The following is an 18,474-nucleotide window of genomic DNA, read 5'->3' as shown; positions in this document are numbered from 1 at the left end:
ATGCAGCAGATGCAAGACCCAGGTCATTCCCAGAGAGTCTTAACCCACTTTGGGGTTTGCTGCCAGCCCCTTCTTATGCCTGCTGGCCTCCAAATACAGAAATACTTCAACTTTGATGATGACCCAGTGCTCACTCACTCGCTGCAGAGTTATAGGGCACATGGATGCGATACAGCACATGGCACTTTTAAAAGGGGAAAGGCTTGGCTCCGCAAGCATCCCAGCTGTCCTCAGCAGGGTTTTCTTGCCTGCAGTATGGTGTCCCTCTGCGATGGATTCTCCTGCCAATGCTAAGCTGTATTTCCAAGCTTTATGCAGTGTTCTTGTAGGATTGGGCATGTAAAGCCTCTGTCAAGTTTGCTAGAGCAAGCACAGCTTTGCCTTGCCATTCACTCCTTCTCTCAAGTATTCATCTGAGAGCCCATCTACACATTCAGATCATTTGAAGCAATAAACTCCAGTGCATATTATACCAGAGTTTATTGCTCCTAGGCACTGCATTTGAACGTGCTCCTTGGGCCACAGCATGTTGAGATGAGTCGGAGCAACCCTGGCTGACAGGGGGCCAAGGAAGTCACCCTCCCAGCCCAAGGCTACTCCAACCCAACTCAGTGTGCTGCGGAGGGGTGGCTGGGACATGGAGGTGCTTTCATGCAGAGCTAGCCACCAGGCAGTCCCCCGCACTGAAACAACCTCATGCCCTAGAGCCAGCCCCATCAGCATCCACAGGTGCATTGCTGTGCAGTAAATAACTACGTGGTAGGATAGTACTTGTATTTACAGGTACCATTCTACCTATGGCAAAGTTTTTTGGTTTAATGGGGCCTAACAGGGCTGCATATGTAGACGCCAAGACTTTACTGTGGAGCTAATTAGGTTGCTCTGCAGTAAACATCTCATGTAAATGAGCCCTGAAATTCTTTAGGCCGGGATATGAGGTTTGAGTGGTGGGGGTTTCTTCTCTCATGCTCCTTTGCTTTGGAGACGGGGTGGGGAATATCTGACTCTCTTATTGAGAGCGTCAGTAATGCTGTAGCTTTGATGGTTGTGGAATTACAGAGGCAAGAATTTCTGGGGGCGATCTCCTTTATTGGACTTGCGTAGTTGGGGTAGAGTTAGACAAGCTTTAGAATGTAAGACCCAAGCAAGAATGTCTTGCATTCAAAAGCTTGTCTGACTCTCCCAACTACATAGTTGGTCCAATCAAAGTTATCACCCTAACAAATACTTGCCTCTTGCATACCTGAGACGTCTTGCAATCAAAGAGATCTATTTCTCTTGTGCATTGTTTTGCTTATAGTGTATCAGTCAGTTGGACATGTGGATTTAGAACTTACCAGTGATAGCAAAAAGAAATGGAACAAAAAACAGATGCACAAAGCAGCTTAAAGATGTAAGTTAAATAAAGCTGGAAATTGCTAGAGGTTAATGTTAAGCATGGGGTAGTGACACACCATCTAGTAAGAACACTTACAAAAAGCCCCTGTGTTGGCAGCTGCTGGGTGTAGTTCCCCACTTCAGTGGTACATGGTTCTCAGCTGGAGAGGACCTCATAATTTAATGCCAAAAATATTGAAGATTGTTTCACAAGTCTGCACTGCTTGCCTTGTCAGACAAGCTATATATGACAGGTCAGAAGTCAGCCAGACACAAGATAAAAACAGTTCAGCAGCAGCCTGCATTGAGGTACAATGTATTTCTGTAGTTACAGAAAAATGACCGCTTCCTAAAGAAAGTTATTTACTTTTAATTTTAAGATTTAAGGCAATTGAATGAATATTACTAATAAAATGTTCATGTCATGATGCTTTTAAAGTCGTAGGAATCTGGATACTTCCTCTATAAACCTTTAAGTCTATAAGCTGACTGGAGTCCTGCTAGAACTAGGAAAGGGCGCTGAAATGTTTGACTGATTGTTGCACAGACTGGAGTTGTACTCCTCAGGAGACATCAGACATGAGTAATCAGATCTGAATGCAATATGAGGGGTTATATATTGATTGATGTCATAGTGAATGGTCTTGATGAACTCGGTGCAGTTAGGGAGCAATTCCTTTTACAAGTCATACTTACATACAAGTAAGATTAAATTCTGTTTACACTTCTAAGAAACAAATTTTGCCTCTACTGTCACTAGCCTGTGCAGCCTCTTCCCTGCTTCTTTTTTTTTCTAACTGGTTTAGTGGGATTTAATTCATACTTAAATTCGGGAGCAGACTAGACAGCTGGGAAAAAGGTGCCCCAACAAGTGTGTTCCTGTGAGGAGCTATTCCAGCACAGTTAAATCATACCCTACCTTCTTCCAGAATAACTCTCTGTAGATGAGCCCTAATATGTCTGTAAATCATCTTCAATGAAGATGAGACAGTAAGTCAGAGGAGTGTTAACTGGGTACTCAAAGGGTGGGGGGACAAATTCTAACTCAGCAGTGTCTCTGTAGAGGGAGCGGAGGGCTTAAAAGTTCCCTTGTCAAATGGGTATGGCCGAGTCCCCCTTCCCAGAGGCCCAGGTACTAGCTTACTAACTGGGACTGATGGTCCAGCACTGATGGCTTTTAGTTGAGGCTGCACTTGTTTCTTTCTCAGACTTCAAGAAGGGCACTTTGTGCTCAGAAGCTTGTCTACATCTCTCCCACTTGGTCCAGTAAAAGATAGCACAAAAAGTCTTTGCTTCTTGCATACTTCCGGGACCATCGCAGCTGTAATGACACTCCATTCCTTTTCTGGGTCAGATTCTCCATTAAGACAGGCATTTCAATGTATATTAAAAGCAAAATCAGGAAAAGGCTAGTATTGGGAGACGATAGACCTATTTCCTGCTTATGGATTTAGAAATGGACTCAGCACTTTGATCTTTCAGCACTTCCATTATATATATTGTCACTTCTGTCGTATCCTTAGGGCTAGAAGGATCCATTAGTTCTCTTGCAAGTTAAGGTATTTTGATACCAAAAGGAGGGAGGAGTTCCAGTAATTAGCAAGTAACAACTAATACACTTCCCTTACAAAATAAAACAACTGATGATCTTTGACAGGCTTGGGTACTTTAATTAGCAAATGTAACATAGTCTGTGTAGCCTATAAAGAGGGGAAGGCAAAAGTACTGTAATAGATAAGCCCTAATATCCTCTTGGTGTGCTGCATTTTGTAGTAGGAGAGGCCCAAACTTTCATGGATGTTTCATATGCTAGAGGGTATTTGATATGATAGTTCGGCATGCAGTATCCAAATTAGGTCTCTAAATGCCGGAAAGGTATATATACCCTGGAAGGGAAGAGGGGCAGGAAACAGATCTGTCTGGACAAGCCCTGTGTAACCACTCTCCCCCTTCACATGTGTGCTCCCGCACTGAGATACAAAGTTACTGGAGCTACATGGACCTGTGGTGAGACCCAGTCTGACGTCTGCGATGTGTTATGTGAAGCAACATGGCTCATAGCCTTGCTGTAGTTAAGATAATGCCGTATGTCCTTTATAAAACCCGGTTTTCACACTTTAACATCAATCTTTAACATAAAACTCAGGAACTTGGGCCCCAATCCTGCAATGAGTTTTGTGTAAGCATTAGTTTCAGGTACATGAGCACACAGGCCTGTCCAAGGAGTTTGTTGCAGGTTTGGGGCCTTGATGGTTGTGGCCAGATTAGAAGCAAGCTCTTTTTTTAAAAGGTAGTTTTCAAAAGGCTGAAGACGTAATGTCCAGCTGGTGTCATTTCAGTGGCTGATGTAACAAGGGGGGGGGAGGAGGTGTTTAAACTCATGTCCCCTGATACCTGCCATTGTTCATCTTCCACTTTAAACCCTTATGTCATTGGGGCCATACTCTGAGGTCCCAATAACTGATGTAAGTGGAGAGAGAGAAAAGGATACAAACTGATTCTCATTGCTTCACTCCAAAACTGTCTTGACTCCTATAAGCTCTTATGTCCAATACTGCTGGAAGGTGCAGGCAGGTAACTTTAGCTCCCACTACTCCAGTTGCTGTGGTCCACTCAAACCATTTGCTATACAACTTCAGTGTCAAAGCTTGACAGAACAGCTGGGCTGTTGAAAGACAGGGAACTGCTGTTATTTAGGTGTTAAAGTAACATTTTTGCACTGAAAACGGGCTAATTCATTTCCTTTCTTCTATGTTGTTGGTAATGTGTAGTTTATTTCAAAGACGTCCCATTAGCAAACAGAATCCTTAACAAAAACTGCTGGAACAACACATATATTAGGAGAGGAGAACCACAGTTGTCTACAGTACTAAATGTGTGTGCGATGCACACGTTTCATTTCTTAGTGCTTGTCCAAGTGGTCCAAAGTGGATTTATCTTTACAGAAGTTCCCATTGCTGAAAAGGAATGTTGCAATTTTTTTCCCATCCACCATATTTTGTACAATTGGGTATAACTCAGGTTGAGGTAAATGGAGTTTATTCAGTTCACTGAATTAGAAATGTTGGCAGGGGCTAAGGCAAAATATTTTAACTATATTGTCTACTCAACTTGTAGAATAAATACAGTTTACTGGAAGAAGCAATGATAAACTTGCATGGATTGGCTGGCAATACAGAAAAGAGTGCTTCCCTACAAAACATTACATTTCAATTACAGCATATAGGAACATCTCTAGGATAATGCACTAGAGCAGTGATTCTCAACCAGGCTGCTGCAGCAGTGTTAGGCACACACACGATTCACAGGATAAATGCAGACATTTCGCATAGGAATTCATAGTGTTAAAAACATTCTGACCTATTGTGGACTTTCTAAGTTCTCTGCAACAGAAAAGTTGCGCTATTATTTTTAAATAAGTAAAAACTAAGGCTGCTTGCAGACATTAAAAAAAGAGGCACTTTATTAGTGCTGGATTATGGCATGCTGAGGCCCTAAACTATGTCCATCTTAAGAATCCCCATACAATAAAAAGAATCCAATGTATGTATATTTTTGTCATATTAGAATGAAAATGTCCATATTTAGAGAGTCATTTTCTCATATCGCCTTTATTTACCAACCGATTATTATACAACTTTATATTGAGTAAGGTTTTATTTTCTTATTTAGAGACCCCTCATATTGTGAGGAACTAAGTTGTAGCTTAAGTAGCTTAAGCCTAAATCCAGCACTACACTTTATATTAAACTCCAAGTGCCCCTGCGCTGAACCCAGCACATACCCAGAAGAGGCATCACATTAGCTGGACCCAGCTCACCCAGCGTCTGGATAGATTGGGCGCTTTGGTGTGGCTTTTTGGCACTTTTATCTAATAGCTGATTGACTCAGCTATTAGATAAAAGTGCCCAAAAGCCCTGATGAAGTGCTCAATCTATACAGATGCTGCAGTCAGGTTGAAGTAACACACTGCTTCTTCCAGCAAACGATTTTTTTTTTAACATCTGCAAGCAGCCTAACAGCTGTCATTTTTTAAGGGACGCTTTGAGTCTATAGAGGGGTGTCTTGAGTCTAAAAAGGTTGAAGACCACTATACTAAAATGTGATTGTGTAACTAAGTACTGTGTTGTAGGCCTGTGCCAGTGTTCAGTGGCTTCTGTGATTGCACAGGAAATGGTAAGTGTTTTGATTGCTCTTTAAAACTCAGTTGTGCTGGGAATCCTGGGTTAGGTACTCAGAAGTCATTGCAGCTGTAAACAGCTAACTGACTCCTGGGCAAAAAGTGCTGGGATCATTAATGTGATACAGCATGACTAGAATGGATAGACTTAATCATCTGAGAGTAAGTCAGGGCAAAGCCATTGATTTAAATGGTTGAATTTTCCAGCCCAGTTCAGGCCAATTTGCTCTGAACAACTGGTATAATTTTAAACATTCCTTCTCTGCACTGAGTGGTATTACATAGCTAATGTTGACCTTGAGTAAATCACTTCCCCTCTCTGTGCCTCGGTTTTCCCACCTGTAAAATGGAGATAATGAGACTTGCCTCCTTTGTGAAGCATTTGAAGACCCGCTCCTGAAATGTGCTATGTAAGAATTAGTTGGTATTCCTTTCATTCTAACTTTATGTTTGACTTCTACTGCAATGACATTTACCAGGCTACATAAAAGCACAGTGACTTTGAGGCAAGAATTGAATCTGGGGGGCTCTAACTCCTGGTCCCACTGTTCAAAGCATTAGGCATTTATTTTCCTGCCTGATAGAATGCTAAGCAAACAGTGTTAGGCATGCGCCTACCCTGGCTTCATTTGAAAGGGATGCAGGTTAGAAAACTAGGAGAAGGGGATTTATTATTCTAATCATAGTGCAGCTTGATCAGGAAACAAGTTTTTAGCTGTCCCCTAAGAAAGCTGGACCTTCCAGCTGTCCTGCCTGTCTTATGAATCCTGCATCTGGGCAGAAGGTTGAATTTGATGACCCTTGAGGGTCCCTTTCAATCCTGTGGTCCTTTGACTGTGGCACACCTCCGATAAGAAGACAGTCCCTTGTTTGTTTATTCTGTCATTTTTCTCTCATGCCATCTCCCCCATTACTATCACATTTTGTGGTCTTTACCAATTTTCATCACTGCTTGTCTCATCAATGCCCAAACTGATACCTCCAAGATTTGTAAAGTGTCTCCTGCAGTGAAAAGAAGTGCTGTATCTGGATTCAGCAGTTTCTTGTCCCTTGATCAGCTGGAGGTTCTGCATCCAGCTGTGCTCCTTCTGTGTGGGTGGCAGTGCCATAGTGTGTGGGGGGGAAGCAGGCAACCACCCCAGGCACGGAAGCAAAGGAGCGCCAACGGGCATTGCCCAGCCAGGGCAGGGCGCAGGACACAGCTGCAAGTGGCTCATTTGGGGGGAGTGGGGATGGCAGAAGGGCGGCTCCTACTGCTGCACACACTCCTGGACAACCATGGGGGGGGGCATGTGGCCCTGGATTTGTGCATGGGGTGAGGGTGGGCTGCCACTGCTGGCTTTATCCCAGGCACCCAACTTCATTGCTACAGCACTGGTGGGTGGGGTGTCTTAGGAGTCCCTAGTTGCCAGCCCCTGAACAGAATTGTACTAGTTAGGGATGAAAAAAGTCCAGCTAGAGCAGCACTGTGCCCATTCATTATTGTTTCCTACAACATATTGTCCTATGTTCTGCCCTGCCTAATTTTAATATCTTCAGAAATTAAGCTTTCAGTATATCGTTTGTGAGCCAAAAACTCACATCAGTGGAGTGTTAACCTGAGATAGCTATTGGGATGGAAAATCCTGGTGAAGACAAGCCACAGGTAGCTTTTACCTGGATGTAGCTAGCTGGAATCATCACAACTCTCCTGTCCCTAAAAAGAGGTTGACATCAACTAGCTACATTGAGGTAAAATCTATTTGCTTTATTTCCACTAGAAATGTGTATTGACACAGATTTATCAAATTAGCTAGCTTGATGTAAAATACATCTTTTATTGTACTCACAACTTAAATGTAGGCTTCAGAAAGAAAGAGATTCCCTTTGTCAGTAGTGCTAACCCCAGACATTCAAAAATCATTATGCAGGCCTCAGAACAGCCAGCACTGCGTGTGGATAAAACAAAAAACAGCATTCACTTTGTCTTTTGAAGCCTAAGGGAGTGCTCACTTCATACAGTGCTTTCAACATTTTCCTACAGCAATGAGAGCCCAAAACTTCACTCTAAAAATAAAGAAAAAAGAAATGCCAGCTGAAATTTTGTAATCACTTGAATCCAGGAGCAAGGGTTTGAAGAAACAAGATTTATGATCAGGCTGTGTCTTTACTGCCAACACAGGTATGTTTTTACTTTATGCTAACCATAGCAGGTGAGCTGTTCCACTGTAAAATCCTAGTGGAGAAAAGGCACCAGACATAGCAGATAACAAATGTTGTGTACATACAGCTGATGGCCCAGAGCCTTGGACTCAACTTGTCTATTAGGTGCCTGTGGCAGTAGCCGTTCACACGAGCCATTTACTGAGCCAGTACGGGCTCAGCACAGCTCTTGGTTAGGCCACTTGGTTCCCCATTTCTTTATGCCACTTTTCCTTGCCTTCAGGCAGGTTGGAGTCTATACTTTAGCCCTGCTGAGCTGAACAGCAGATTTTGCATAGGCTTTCTATTGCAGGCAGGACCACGTATATCCACAATGAGATAGCAAGAGTCACCACTGCCAGAGTGGGCTGATGGAGGTCTCCTACAACTATCAGCTGCAGAGTTAACAGCCCTTTTTTTGCGATGTCTTGGTCCAATAAAAGGTATCATCTCTGAACCGAGGGGTCTAGAGTTTTGCATTTCTTTTTGTCTCAGACCAACATGGCTACCAAATACATATTTGAGATAGAGGAAGCAGTTCATACCTCTCAGTGATTGTTCAGGATGTCTGCTAACTCTGGCAAGCCTCACCCTAGCTGCTACCTTCATATTCTGTGGTGAGGCTCCTCTGCTTCAGAACCACAAGGGCTAGAAATGTTGTTCATTTTAAATAATGGCATACAAGTAACAGCATGACATTGCCAGGAGATTTCAAGAACCAGGCTCTGTCCATAGGCCTATAGTGCTCATGCTTTAGTCTGTAGTGCGTATTGAAGGAATCTGATAACCCTCTATCAGTATCTGAAGTAGTAAACGGAATCATTTAGGGAGTTATACTGTAACTAGAAATAATGGGATAGAAATGCAAAGGAAGTTCTTAATTTTCCTTTTCTACTTAAGCATTCAGCCCAAGGCCAGGCATACACTTAATTTTGGCTGGTATAACAATAATAAGGGTTGCAATTTTTTATGATATTTTTTATACTGATGGAGGCCATAGAGCAAATGCATTGTTACCTGTGTAAAAGTGTTTTTTCCTTCAATAGTTTATTTTATTTGGGGATCTGGTATAGGTTATATCAGCAAAATGTTTGAAATATAGACTAGATTTAAGGCTATGGCTCCACTGCAAAAAAAGTCTCATTTAACCCAGTGAATTAGCAACCCCTCTGTAAAATCCTGATGGACACAGGCACTGCAGCTCCTTTTACTGTGATGTGGCTAAACTCCTGCTGATTTTATTTGGATGCACAGCACACTGGGTTTGCACCTCAGTCTTTGATCTGTTCTGTATCCTCAAACAAGTCCCTTCTTCCCATGTTTCTCTATTGGTAAAATAGAAGTAGCTATTTTTTTGCCTTTATAAAATGCCTTGAGACCTGTAGATGCAAAGTACCTCATTAAAGCCACGAATTCTTCCTCCTTGGAGCTAAAATCATGACATTAGAGCTTGATGGATACCAGTGTCACAATCTGTTCCCAGATACCAGCAGAAGGGACACTGCATTTATCTAGCTCTGCACAGTTGCCCAGGAAATTACTTTTCTTACGGATCACAAGGCAAGGGCCCAGTTCTGCCAGCCAGCCATAAGCAGGGCTGCCAGAAGTGGGCTCTTCCTGTGTAGTGTAAAATAAATAGTGTCAAAGAGTCATGCTTTTTCCAGAAAAGGAAGACTCTTTGCTACCTTGGTGTAAGGTTGATTGCATCTTGTTTCTGTGCATAATTCAGGATTCCTTTAAGATCAGTTACCATGCATCTTATTAATTTTTGTTCCTTGTCCTTAGCAACAAAGAGCTAATAGAATACTGTGACTTGAGCTTTCTGCCGAGACAGGGGATGTGAACTAGCAGAACAAGCCATTTCCTGGGAGGTGTGAGACATGACTTCAGTGTCTCCTGGTTCCAGTAGTGTATTCTGCTCCAAAGAGTTGATAAGAGCTTCAGAGGCAAGGAAAATGTTGAAGAAAGTAGTGGGGGAGGCATACCAAGCCAGCAGATGCATATGAAAAGATCAAGAGGTTGCATTTGCTAACCCTCACCTGGGACAAGTTTGGGATCAGAGTCCTAGGTCAGAGGGGACCTAGACAGAATTATGTGGCAAGAGCAGAGGGTGTCTGATAGCCATCAGCTGGTTTCCTACCTCACTTGAGAGGAAATCAAAGATTTGAGAGTGGGAGGAAAGTTAGAGCAAATGATGGGGGATGGGAGGTGATAGGGAAAGCTGTTTTGAGATGGGAGAGGGTTGGATTAAGAGGAAGAGACTCTGAAGTGAAGGGGAGTCTTGTCTCTATTAAATCTTGATGTGATCTTGAAGCTTTATATGCTTTGGAAAAGGCAGAAAATATGTTATTGACAATGAGTTGGGGCCCAATCTTGCTCCTTCCTACTGAAGTTACTGGTCTCCCACTGATTTTAGTGAGAGTAGGCTTAGACCTTTAGGCATTTTCACTGAAAAAGTGATAGTACTGTGTCTCCTTCTCTATATTTTTAAGGCACAAAACTGAGAGGGCCGGAAGAATCCTCTATTTAAAATAGATACAACCATGTTGCTTGGAGTATTCCCTTGGTTTGTAGGGAGGGCACAGGATCTTGTCAGTAACTTTTTATTGGTGTTCTCTTTAAGAGAGATTTTAAAAAACCCATTAATCTGCCTAAGGTGTTATATAGCCCCAATTAGTAGCTGAACTTCTCATAATCTAATATTCACATGGTCACAACACCCCACTGCTGTAGCAAAGTCACTTTATTCAGTCAATGAATTATAGGGAAATAATAGAAAAGCTAAGAAGCAGAGATGACGTTTTCTGATTTCTTTTTCTCTCTGCACCTGCAGGGGGCTACCACAATACAAATACTGACTCAGACTACATTTCAGTCCTTTGGTGGGGAGTCAAAGAAGAGGGAGGCAGGGTTAAAGCAGCCCTGATCCATCCATACCTGCTGAAACATAGCAGAAAAGCTCAGTGCAAGTTTAATAAAATTAAGCATTAAAATAAAAAAGTACCAGCCCTAATTACCATTTTGTAATTCGTTTCTTTGGTCTGCAGCCTTAATGAGCAGCATGGGCTTGGTCCCTACTGTGTAGCATTAAGCAATTTTGCACCAGTGTGGTAGCACTGATACAACTTTCCTTGATCTAGACAGGGCCTGAATTAGCAGAGAAAATAATTTTATTTCCTATATCTGCTTCCTTCGTACATGTGCACTTGAGCTCCTAACCCTTCCTAGCTGCAGTCTAACTCCCGCGCCTCCCAACCAAACCAGCTGCATCTAACATGCTTTCAGACCATGGTCTTGCACTGACTTTGACACCTTGCCATTGCCACCTGACAAACAGCAGGATCACCGGGATGACTTGTACCACAAGCCCCACAATACCTGGCATATGCTTTAAAGCCCGCACTGCTGGAATTAATAGATTGGGTGAGAATCTCTCTCTTTTTAATTCTGGTGGTTGTTCAGAAAAATCTGAAATAGGAAGCAAGTGCACTCATAGCTGAGAAACCAGAAGGCAAAATGTCGCGGGGGATGGGAAGCAGATGTGAATTCATCATTTCACAGTTAGTAGGGTCAGAAGGGACCTGAGCAGATCATCAAGTCCGACCCCCTGCCATGGCAGGAAAGAGTACTGGGCTCAAATGACCCCAGCAAGGGGGTTGTCAAGCCTTGTCTTAAAGACCCCCAGGGTAGGAGCCAGCACCACTTCGCTTGGAAGTTGGTTCCAGATCCTAGCTGCCCTGACCATGAAGTAGTGCTTCCTGATGTCCGGCCTGAACATACTCTCAGTCAACTTATGGCTGTTATTACTAGTTACTCCTGGTAGTGTTTGGGGGAACAGGGTCTCTCCCATTTCCCACTGGCCCCCCTTGGTAAGTTTATAGACGGCCCTTCTCAGCCTTGAATTTTTCCAGTGCAGTCGGATATCACAAGGCACAAATACAACTCTCTCTGCCCTGAGTCTCATCTTGCCGGCTCTCTATTTTGTTACTCCCCATACATTTTCTTGCCTCCCTCTCTGAGTGGGGGGTCAGTAGAGTGAGTTTTTGGCTCTGTCCCTCCTGCATGTTCCCTCAAATGCCTGCTAACATGCCTGCCATGCTGATGCTCTGATTTCATCCTTAACCCAAGTTCCAAGGATTTTCATTTCCTTTTCTGAATAACTTTGGACACAAAAAAGTTTTTGAACTCTGACAAATCTCAGCATTTGTTATTAATTTATTCCAATCAATGCCCCATATGTTTTCAAGGTGGGTACACGTCAGTTTATACCTTTGAATGATTTCCAGCCTCCTCAACAGGATCTCAAGGTGAAAATAATGTTTGGGATGAAGAATCATAGCTTGGACTCTAAGCTGTAGATTTTTGATGACTGGTTGTTGTTGAGGCTGGTAAATGTTGCAGCTGCCTTATAATTTGTGACATACTTTCTGGCTATCACTAGTTGTCTTGTACATTTCTGTCGAGGGATGTGAAATGATTCACTCACTGTATTTGCCGTCTGCGTGATACTACAGTGATGAGTCCTTTTTATCATACTTCTGCTTTTCAGTTCACAGCGGGGGGTGGGGGACGACACTTAGTTTGCTTGGATATTTTTGTTTTGTTGAAGCCAATGTCAGATTTTGCGGGGCTGGCGCATGATTTTTGAACTAGCTTGACATTATGCTAGTCAGATCCACACACACTTGCACAGAAAAGCAGCTCCATCTTTCTTTCATGTCTTTCCACTCCCACCTCTGCAAACAAGCTGCCTGATACCTTCCTCTGCGGTATCTTTTCTTATCCTCCTTTACAAACATCCAGTCTGCTGCATCTGGCTGCTGCTTTCCCCACACCTACCCTACTCTGTCAAGTGCTTTATCGAAGTTTCATGTGGCAAGAGGCTCTGACTTCTTCCATCTGGGAGTTTTAGCAGTTGGTTACAATAAATATGCTTTCTTTATCCTTCCCCTTCATTTTAAATAACTGCCTTTTCTTCCCCCTTCTATTTTTATTTGGTATGTCTTATTCTGTTTTAGCTGCCACTTGTTGAGGGCACGTTCGTTTTAATCTTCTTAGTCAGTTCCTCTCCTTTGTTATCAAGGGACATGTCTACACATAAAGTTAATGTGAATTAATAAACTCCAGACATATCACCCTAAAGTTTATTGCTCCAAGGCATCACATTTACATGTCTGCCCGAAACCACAGCACGTTGAACCAGGTCAGGGCAGCCCTGGCTGGCGGGGGCTCCAGGGGAATCAGCCTGCCAGCCTGGGGCTGCTCTGACCTGGCTCAACATGCTGCGGAGAGGCTAGCTGGGGCACAGAACAAGGGCTAGCTGGCAGGCAGCCCTTGCACTGAAACACCCTCATGCCCCAGCCAGCCCCATCAGTGTCTACACGTGCATTGCTGCGCACTAAAGAACACCACTGCAGGATAGTACTTGTATTTACAAGTACTAACCTACAGCAGAGTTAATTAGTTGCCTGCAGCCTAATAAGGCTACACATACAGATGCTGAGACTTTACTGCAAAGCCAGTTAGGCAGCTCTGCAGTAAATGTCTCATGGAAATGCACCCAAGAGGTCTCAATCCCATGTCCCTCTTGTGCCGTTGACCCTGTACAGTTGTCCATCTCTCTGTCATGCCCTGCTTCTTTCCAGTTTCTTCTCTGCTTGACCAACCCTGTCTTGTGCTACTGCTTGGAGAAACCAAGATCCCTGAGAACATTCTCTTTGTCTGTACCTCCCTCCACCGTATTTTCATCTGCCGCTTGACACAAACCAATTTGATCTGAAGATCAAATACCTTCTGGCCACATCTACACAAGATGCTGGCTGTGCAGTAGCCTGGTACTACTTCACAATAGCATTGCATGGCAAAAACCATGACACAATACTACTATGCAGTAGTATTAGGCTACCATGCAGTAGCGTTACAAAAAAGGCATTCACTGGCACTACTGTGCAGTAACTCAAGTTACTGAATATTTACTTGTTTATACAAGTAATAAATGCGAAGTAACCACTGTGCAGTAGTGTCTCATGTAGACATAGCCTCTGAGTCCAAAAACTATTATTGCAGATGTGGAGTAAGCATGGGCAGTGTGTCAAGAGAGAGGACCCAAGAATAGTTCTTTACAGCCAGTCTGTTGAACCTTTTGTTTGATGTGGCAAGCGTAGTGACTCGGCTGGCTGTACAACAAGGGAGTGTACACAGAGTCCTAGGGGTGGAATGCATCTCAGGGATCACCTTATCTAACCCCCTGCGTAGATATAGGATAGCTTGTTCCTAAGCTATTCCAGATGGATGCCCCTGCAGCTGCTCCTTAAATACTTCTAAGGAAGGAGGTTCCACAACTTTCCTAGGTAGCTTGTTCCATTGCTCTACTATCCTTACAGTTGGGAAGTCTCTACTGAGAAGAGTGGGGAATTTGCTACTCTGCAAAAGTGGCTGCTCAGAGTCAGGTTAGATGACAGAGGGTAGGTGGGGAAAGCTCTTTCTCTTCTTTCACTTCAGCTATGCTTGCCACCCATGGACTTGCCTCCAAGATGAAACTTCAGTGGGTGGAGTGCTAGTGCAGACAAGATCAACAAGAGACTTCCCTTCAGTCATGGGCAACTGGTTCCACTTTAGTAAGAGGGGGCACATGCCCCCCCAGCAACCAGTCAGCAACCAGGTGGGGGTCCCCCTGTGGCCAGTCTCACTGGCTGCGGGGGCATCCCCCCATGGCCAATTGTGTTGACCAGGAAGCAGCCACAGCGCTCCCAGAAGTAGCTGTGGTGCTCACAGAAGTGGCCACAGCGCTTCATCCGGTGCTCCCACTCCCTAGCCAGCGCTCGCAGCAGGGACACTGGTGCTCCTGCCTGCCCCCCCTGCCCATCGCCTAAGTGGGGAATGTGGCCTGTCAGGGGGTGCACTGGTGCTCTCAGGGGGTGCACATGCACCCCCTATGCATCGCCACTGCCTTCAGTAGTGAAGAATGTAAGAACTGTCATTTACTGGGTCAAACCATAGGTCCCTGGTGCCCAATTTCCTGTGTCCCACAGCAGCAGAGAGCAAAAGCTGAAAGGGAGTGTGAACTGGGTATGACGGGGGGCTTGCTACCATTCCTCTCTCACCTGCAGCATCCAGCATTTAAGATCTAGGAAGTTCTGACTGTACCTCTAACTCCCATGTTCATTAGCTACTGAGCATGGGAGTTAGGGATACAGCTTCTGAATGGTGGCTGGGATTCATGGTACTGAAGAACAGATGAGTTGCCTGCAGGGTTACCCAGCTGTTTTGTCCTATCTGTGATTTGTGCAATCACAGATTTGTGCATTTCACAATGGCATCAGCTCTTTGATTGGCATGTCCTCTGCATTCCAGCCATGAAACAGCAGAAATCATAGTCTTGGGGTTGGGAAATACCATGGTCAACAGGTTTTCCCTGGAAGAGGCCTGTGCATTGCTTTCTGGGCTGGCTGACCCCTGCAAGTTTCCCAAAAGCGAGAAACTCAACTGCACATTTTTGTAGTAATGAGGGACTGCATTTATGCTTTCTTCCTGGCTTGTTCTTTTAGCCTTTTGGCTAGGAGCAAGTGTGAGTAGGAGGCATCCAAACTCCAACTCCTTTGGGCTTGAGACCTGCACATAGGGATATCCAAAATCCCAGACTGATGGGTCTGGGAAGGAGGAAACTTGCCCAGTGGTAGAGCCACACAGACTTGAACAATTGAGCTCAGCTCAAGTCCATTTGAATTTGAAACTACCAGTAATCTGGCCTTAACGTAATTAAAAATAATCGCAGTATTGGGGAACAGGTGGAAATGAGTTGAGAACCTGCTGACTATTTGAAAATGACAGCTGGCTCCTGGTTTGTTGCAGAACTTTTCTGTTTAAAGGACAGGTTAAATTTCCTTTCAAATTAATGATGATGCTTGCGTTGACTTGTAGAGAGCAACCTCATGCCATAAAGGCATGTTTATATTGCCTCTGTACCACACTAGGGAGCACCACTGTGAAGTGTACCATGACTGCTCTACACATACTACCTCCCTAAATAAATGTAACATAGCAGCCTAAGGTCTCCCAACAGATAACTTATTGTCACATGCCCAGCACTGCGCTAAAACACCCATGTTCCATCTATTGAGGAAGGCAGCATGTGTGGAGTAGGTGTGGTTGCTTGGCTATGACTTTCCCTGGTGAGGTACTGAGGCAGTGAGTACCTACCCTAAGAGAGCAATGAAGGTTTCAGCCCTCAGGGTATAAGAATCTGTAACTGTCTGCACTTGCGCCTCATTCATTCTTAATAATAGACTCAAGGTATTTAGCATTCTGGCTGTTCATGCGAAGGTGGTATTTAAACATAAGTTCCCAACAAATAGGCTTCATTATTAATACTGATAGCCTTTGCTTGGGAAGCGAAAACAGCTGCCTTTGATGGCAATGTAACCTGCTTCAGCATACTTCTGCTAGATGAGGAGCCAACATACATCTCCTAGGATTCTCGGGTTTCAGCTAGTTGCAATTCCTGTTCGAACTATAAGGAACTATCTTGCACTGATTTTCTAGTGCAGGGGTGTCAAACTCACCAGGTCCTGTGGGCTGAATGAGTGGCATGCAGCCAGTCCACGCGCTGGATCAGGACAGCAGACTGGCCCTGTGTGCTGGATCCAGTACACGGGGGACACTCCTCCCTGAGCCATTCTCAGCGTATCATGTAACTAGTCCCAAACAAGGTTGCTTTTCACTACTGCTGCCCCCTATGCGTATAAGCGTTACAGTCATTGACCTCATGAATATGATAGAACTGACCCTTGTGGCTTTGTCAATGGGGCGCTTGCCAACTACTCAGCTTGCTGGAGTATGAAATAGAGCTCGGTGGGGGCTCAATAGGACTTGGGGATTTTCCCTGATGCCAGAACAGTCAAAGTGGACTAGAACCGTCTTTGAATAGCAATTTAAAAGGGAGGAGAGATACATGGTTACACTTGAGAAGTACCTCAGCAAGCCCAGGACATTCATATAAGAACCCTCTAGCAGTGTGTTAAGTACTGACATATTCTTGTTTTCCTAGTTCATTGCCATGTGGCATGTGCACTGGCCACACTTGCTTTTGATGATGTGTCCAGCCTGCCAGGTGTTTGTAGCCCCCTTAGGCTTTACACATTTGGTCTTCTAGCTCAGCTTCAGACTCCATTGAGTGTTGTGCAGCTTTATAGATGGAAAGGCCTTCCCTGGGTCTAACTACTTTCCCAGTATGTCTCATTCCCTCTCTCTCCCCAAATATCATGTGGGTTAGGGGGATAAATCTATTAGAAAGGATGTCTTGCACCTGGGTGGAGAATTCTCCTGTGTCCAGGTATCTTGTGCCTACTACACAGCTATTTTTGCCTACTCGGCATGGAGAGACTGCTGCGCCAGTGCTGTGCCAAAAACCCCTCAAGTGTTTGCAGCCAGTTGTGATCTGGGCAGTCACTTGCTAGGAACCAGCAACACTGCCAACTGATTTTGCCACCAGACATGAAAACTCTTGGTCTCTGCCGACTGTGGCTGACTTTGACCCAGGCACCTAGGGCTTGTGGAAGAAACAGAGCCTCTTTTGCTATAACAATGTCAGCGGAGCCCCCAGCGGTATGTGGCAGCAGGAAGGCCTTTTGTGCCAACCTAGCTAAGGCACCTTCCCGCATGATTCACATTAAACCAACAAAGCCACCCTCTGTTGGTATAGCAGCACCCCCTTCCAGGGTTTTAGGTGGTCTAGCTATGTCAGTTATAAGGTGTGATGTTTTCACACTCCCAGCTGGTAAAACTTCCTAGTGCAGATCTGGCCCAAGAGATGAAAGGCTCTGCTCTGTGGCTGTCACTAGTCCCCTGAGGCAGCCACTGTGAATAAGTCTTTTAGCAGTGCCTGTCATAAGGGATGCAAGCACTCAGTGCAAGGGAGAAAGAACAAATACATATGCTGTTCCTAGCTTCATGGCACCACGCTGGGTACCTAGGGGCCTCTTTTCTGCCAGCAATGCATAAATTAAAGGCCAGGAGTTCCTGGCTAGAATTTATTTTAGAATGAAGTTCTCCCTCCGTCAAACTGCAGTCAGACTATAAAACGATCAGTCATGCTCTCTGAAAGTATGACAGATGCTGCCCCCCGCTCTTAGGATGGTAAGAATTCAAGTCCTAATCTGTTAATCAAAGGTAACCTTACCTAGATTGACATAAGGCCTCTGATTTTTATATATGACCTCCTCGCATAGCACTATCAATTCCTGTGAAGTCTGATACAAGCGTAGCTTTTAGCTTGGCTATAAATTAGAATACAGGTGTTCCTGAAATCCGCATCTTAAGTTGAAACGTTCCTGAACCAAGGCCCCATACCCTATTTTCACCAAAAGTAACCCAGAATTTTGTACTTGGTCAATTATAGATGAGTGATATAGCTACATTAATGTATGCATATTGTAAATGGCAATCATACTGATTTGGAAGGACTTCTTTGAGGTGTCTTTGCTGGACTTTTTGAAAGGCTCTTGGCTGGAGACTTCTCAGGAGTCTTGGCTGCTTTCTTAAAGAAAATGTCCAAGGAAGTTTGGACAGATGTTCTCCAGGGAGATGGGTGACGCAGCAGACTTGTTTGCTGGCGTGGCGTTGGATGAAGTGTCCTAAAGTCAAAACTGACGTCAGAAAGTTGAAATAGGGTGTCAATTTATAAATGCCATAAGTGCCGTTCATTGTAACTCGAAACGTCTTAAGTCAAGGACTGCCTG

The 18,474-nt window shown here is 44.3% G+C and overlaps 1 long non-coding RNA gene across 1 annotated transcript in view; it reads left to right on the top strand.

The window, feature by feature from the left end:
- Window positions 1-5,415: 5,415 nt before the first annotated feature.
- The window catches only part of LOC109296905, a 34,634-nt gene continuing 21,575 nt past the window's right edge, over window positions 5,416-18,474 (top strand). Inside the window, exon 1 of the long non-coding RNA XR_002097093.1 lies at window positions 5,416-5,553. This is a non-coding gene — a long non-coding RNA (uncharacterized LOC109296905). The remainder of the gene's footprint in view (window positions 5,554-18,474) is intronic.

The sequence above is a fragment of the Gavialis gangeticus genome, unplaced genomic scaffold, assembly GCF_001723915.1.
Source record: "Gavialis gangeticus isolate Ggan-Ray unplaced genomic scaffold, GavGan_comp1, whole genome shotgun sequence".
Classification (NCBI taxonomy): domain Eukaryota; kingdom Metazoa; phylum Chordata; order Crocodylia; family Gavialidae; genus Gavialis; species Gavialis gangeticus.
Note: the sequence above shows the minus strand (reverse complement) of the source record. Positions and strands in the feature narration are given on the sequence as shown.